Genomic DNA, 6,025 nt, shown 5'->3' on the forward strand with positions numbered 1-6,025 from the left:
GATTAATTTATGTTTGGTTATTTAAAATTCCAACTTTCATAAATGCTCTGTGATGTACTCAAGACAATTGGATTGTGTGATATTAACTTCAAGAACTCAGTCTGTTCCCTGTCATCTGGATCAGAGGTCTACCAGGGCAAAATAGAAGCCTTGCCGAGAAAGTGAACCATCTTACTCTCCTTCAAAGGAATCAGATATTGCTCTAGAGAAGACTCCAGGCATTGACCTGGTTGAGCTCAAATGAGCCAAGTGGGAGAAAATCTCTTCTCATCCTCTGATTGAAAGTGATACAATTTGAATATCGGTATATTGTCATTGGTCAATAATGGAAAAATGAGATTCCACCAATGGGTTGCTCCTTTCCTGTCTTGGTTTGCTATGCCTTATCCCAGATCAGTGTTTTGTTCCATCCCTATGGCCATCAGGCTTGTCCTCTAAAGCCCTGACAGGAGCATCCCAGACTGGAGAAATGCAGGGTATTTGTGGCCCAGAATTTTGTTTGAAACTCTAAACAGCAATGCTAAGACTGCAAAATTACACTATTCTAAACAGTTGTTTTCAGCTCATTTTGAAGATTGACCTGGAAAACACATGGATATAGAATATACACATTTAATCTTTGCTTGTGATTCACTGTGTCAAAAATGACATTTAATTTTCACTCTGATTAATCTTTATTTTCAATTTAAAAGATTTCAGTCTACTTAAATACAAGACTTTATATTCCAATTTTTGAAAGCTAGTGTTTTCCCTAAGCTCTCTCTCAACTCTGACAGTTTGTGAATGATAAAAATTTACTAGGTTTGTCCTTTCCTTGATAGATGTAGAGCAGTTCATCTGTTTTGTAAAGGTACAATTAAGTATAACTATAGGCTGGGCATAATGGCTCACGCCTGTAATCCCAACACTTTGAGAGGCCGAGGTGGGCGGATCACCTGAGGTCAGGAGTTTGAGACCAGTCTGGCCAATGTGGTGAAACCCCTAATACAAAAATTAGCTGGACGTGGTGGCACGCGCCTGTAACCTCAGCTACTCAGGAGACTGAGGCAGGAGAATCTCTTGAAGCCAGGAGGCCGAGGTTGCAGTGAGCCAAAATTGCACCACTGCACTACAGCCTGGGCAACAAGAGTGAAACTCCATCCAAAAAAAAAAATATATATATATATATATATATATATATATACATTTTTTATATATATGATTATAAATTGAACACTATCGTCTCATACTGCCTCCTTTTAACCTGACCTATTTGATATGCCTACAATACAGTTAATATGCAACAGTATAGAGAACAAATAGCATATTCATAATTTGATTTTGTTTTTCTGTTTATGTTACCCGTAAGTCCCAGTAATATTTTAGAAGTCCTCCATAAGCCAAAAGAACGTTGTAACATGTCCATTTATTAAGTAGTTAGGCCTAAACATTGTAATACTAGTCCATTCCATGTCCAACAGATGTTGCTGTGTTTCCTTCAACATTTTTAAATGTGAGTTTAGTGAGTGGGTACAGCTGAGTTGGGGTTTCAGTAATTTCTTACGCCCAATAAACTAAAGGTATCAGTAAAAGGGATTATTAGTAAACAAATTAGTTATTTATGCTCTTACTTGTTTGAATGTCATTCATTTTATCTCTCGTCTTTGAGATACACACATTAAAACTTATGTGCGTATTTTTTTAAAGAGTAATTTCCACATAATTCCCCAAGAACTGAACTCGAATTTCCAAAAAACAGTTTTCAGAACTTAAGCAACCTATGATTCACAGAGCAAATCTACCAAAGCTCCATTTTTATTGGAACACAGGCATGCTCATTTATGTACATATGGTTTGTGGCTGCTTTTATGTTGCCAAGGCAGAGTTGAGTACTTTCAACAGAGGCCGTATGAACCACAAAGCCTAAAATGTTTATCTGGCCCCTTACAGTAAAACAATGACCCTGGGTTTTCATGGCACCCCAATGCCTTTTTGGTGACCTGCAGGAATACAGATTCCTATATTCCAATTTTTTTTTTCTCCTTAGCTTAAGGTTCGTATTCCCATTTGCTTCTTAGGAAGTTAGGAAAATCTTGTTTTATGTTGCAGATGCTCTCACAACAGTAATTGTGCTGGAGATACAACTTAGTGAAATTTTCCTACGGAACTAAAAACTCAAAATTGAATCACTCCTGAAAAAAAGAAATTTAGAGTATGAACTGAGTTGGTTGAGAGTGGAATTAAAAAGATTTCTAGCACTTTGAGCATGTTTTAGAAATTTGATCCTTACATTTAAAATTATGTAAATGACATCTTTCACTGGCATTTGCTCACATTTAAGTCAATCTACAGCTGTTACTTACTAAGCTAAGAAATGAGAAGATCACTTTGGTTCTGAATCTCTCATAATATTCTGAAGTAATTTCTATCAGTTGAATTTTCATTAATCATTTTAGGAAATATGTTTTATTTTGTGGCATTATATGACAACGACTTTCTCATCAATAGCTCAGGGAATACGCAAACAGTCAGCTCTTTTATGTAAGAAAGCCACTTTCTAATCCCCACGCTTTCCTGAGTGTTACAAATTTCATTTCTTTGAAAAGAGAGGGCCTGGAGTAAATGCTTTCCTTTGCTTTCCTTACATATTTAGAAATCCAAGAAGGGCCCTTGTCTTGGTCTATTTCTGTCACAGAGAAATTGATCATTCCAAAATACCTACCTTAAGGGAAGCTAGTGACCGAGATATGGAGAAAAACACAGGTGTTCATGACCTTTGTGTTTCCACTTGACTTTCAACATCTGTAACCAAAAGGTCACAAATGAAATATTGAGAAAATGCAATATCAACTTATTAGGAGTACCTAAAATTATCTCTAAATAACATACTGTTTTCTTTAAACTACTGCAGCAGTCAATAATGTAATATAGCCACTAGGATATACTCACTGTAGAACTCAGAATAAAATATATGAATCATCTGCCAGTCTTCATGGTTATGTGTAGCAGAGACTTTACTGGAATGAGAGAGGGGAAAGATAACAAAATATAGATTAGGATTCCACATTCCCCCCTGTCCATCTTCTTGATTGCTCACTTTGAAGACACTCATTGATGGACAAATACTTTAGAAATGAATAGACTAAAGTCAATAGCTAATGTTTCTCCCAGAAACAAAACAACATAGTTTAGGGCATATTAGGCCTACATCCTAACCACACTTTAAGGAAGTGATTTCCTGCTTCCCAAGGAGCAGCCCACTCTAGGAACCATTTTCCCAGTAAACTTGCACTGAGAAACTATTATATGCCATGGAGGAGTCAAAGATGAATTAAATCCAATGCTATCCTCCAGGAGTGAGCTTTGTAGTTGGAGAGAAAAGCCAACCTTACAGATAAACCTGTACATATACCACCTATGCTACATTTAGGAATGGAATAAGGAATGGATAAGCCCTAGGAATGGAAAGAGGAAAAAGCTCCCTTTTGCCAGGAATGATGAAGGAAAGCTTTATGGAAACACAGGTTATATATGAAAGATGGGTGAATCTTTGCAGGTAGGGAATAAGTAGGGGGCATATCTGGCTGAGAACCGGCCTGATCACAGAGTGGAAAAATGAAAGGCAGAGGTGAAGGAATAATACTAAATGTGAAAGGCTGAAATACACAGGGAAGTGTTGCCAGTGTGCAGCAGAATGTCATCTTGTGCAAAATTGAATTAGACATACTTCCTTGCTTCTTTCTTATTCTGGGTAGGTACATGTGCAGCCTTTCCTCAGAGCATCTAGCCTGACATACTTGGCTCATCTGCTGTGCTTCTAAGCCAAATAAAAATCATCAAACACATCGAAGATATTTTTGGGAGTCACCAGGTTAAAGCAAAGCCTCAGTCACTGAAAGGAAAAACTGCATTGGCCAGGTCCCCACTGACAAAACAGAGTAAACGATAGTATGATAGATAATTTCAAGTTTTGCAAGACTCCAATTTCTGAAAAACGTCTCGTGACTCCAAAAAATCATGTACTTCCTAAAATGTTGCCAGTGGAGGACCAAATCAAGGTTATTGCTGACATCATTTTTTCAACCTTTTCAGTTATTTTACCTGAATAGGCAATCCCCCAGGATTTCTGATTGAATTCTACCTGAAAGTTTAGATTTCAAAAGAGAACCTGTAGGAAGCTAAGTCTCAGACAACAAAATTTAAAACCATCAGAACTTGTTTCTCCAAACATCAAGCTGCTCCTGTCAAGTCCTTTTTCATCTCTCCCTTTTGTCCCTTTACATACTCTTTTGTAAATTCCTTTTGATATCATTTATTGCAAGCAGTATTTTTACATCCATCTTCAAGAAACATGTTTCGGGAGACATTTAGAATCAACTAAAAGTGTGTGTATGTTTAGTTGTCTTGCCTCTTTATTTCAGATAATGCCTGTGATTAGTGAATGGTGGCATTATTCCTGAAGACAAATAAAATGAAGGAAGATAGGGACAGAGATTGATTGTCATTTGAATGATGGAAGAGAAGCTAAGAAGTAGAATTACTGTGAGGTTACAGAAATCATAAGTTAGCAGACATTGAGAAAGGAAAACTTCCTACTTGGGCTTTTCAGGCTTATGTGACATTATCTGGATGTGTTTTCTAGTCTTTCCTAAAGGAGAAATTTTTATTCCTGGGTTGCTGAAATCTTTCTGGACTAAAAGGATATAAGCAGCTCAATAGCAGCATAGAGGATTAGATTAAAGGAACAGCACTGCATACAGGAAACCTAAATCTCCAATAGTTTAGGCTGCAAGTCCTTAGCCAAACACAAGAGCATGTAAGATTTGGAGGACAAAGTATAAATATTTTAAGTTTGCATAACCAAGATTATAGGCTACCTTCCCAACTTCTAATTGAAGAGCACTGAAAACGGAGCTGTGAACACTTCATTTTTAAAACCTGACAACATGGTGCTATTGACTACTTAATACAAAGATATATTACAATATTTTTAGGTAAACATATTAAGTTTGGCCTGGGCATAAATGTACATACAGAAAATGTTTGTAGAGAATTCATCAAAATCATGCCCATTTACTGTTGTAGAGCTACAGTGTTCTTCAATGGTGGTGACTGACCAGTGAGTTTCTACTTCCTACAGACAGGACACAACAGTCATGGGCTGTCTCAACTGCCCAAAGCCTGAGGCAGACCACGTGAGAGCTGTGGCTTCTTCTTGGATTCAGGTTGGATAACCCAAATCAGTGACTAAATATGTACATTTTGGGGGCGGTTGGGGGGTGTTTTCCAGGAACTTGAAGAGTACATGACATTATAAAAAATGGGTGTTGGAAGACTAATTGTAGAAATTTGACCTGAGGGCCAATGTTACTTTGTGTAAGTTCATTCAGACATGTCAGAACATGCCCAAAGAAGCCTATACCTTGCTGCTGGGAAATGTAAAGCAGTTTGCATGTACAATATGATAATAAATCATCTAAGAACCCACCAAAACTTTGCATTTTGTGATTTCAAATGTTACCACAATTCAAGAAACACCATGGACATTTTTCTTACACCTGAAATACGCAGTTGAATCACTCCTTGAGTGTTTTCCCATTCTCTCAAATTATACTTTGAGTTTCAGAGCATAGCACTCATACTGAGTGCTCACATATTTTTTGTTGAGTAAAATTATAAAATTACTAGAGTTAAAAGAGGATATTAGTAATCATTTAATCCAATAAGCTCAGTTTATTAAAGAGAGCTATTATGCCCAAGAGAGGTAATGGCTTACCTAAGGTCACAGTGGCTGAGGAAGGAATAGACCAGGGTTGCCCAGCTCCTAGTCCAGTGCTCTCACTACCATTCAGGCTGCTGTAATAAAATACCATAAACTGGGTGGCTTATCACAATTTATTTCTGACATTTCTGGCACAAGTCCAATAACAGTCCTGCAGGTTTGGTGTCTATGAGGGCCTGCTTCCTCATAGAGGGTGCCTTCTTGCTGTGTCCTCATATGGCAGGACAGAGGCATCATACTTGGGCCTTTTCTATAAAGGTACTA

This window comes from Theropithecus gelada, chromosome 6 (genome assembly GCF_003255815.1).
Source record: "Theropithecus gelada isolate Dixy chromosome 6, Tgel_1.0, whole genome shotgun sequence".
NCBI lineage: Eukaryota > Metazoa > Chordata > Mammalia > Primates > Cercopithecidae > Theropithecus > Theropithecus gelada.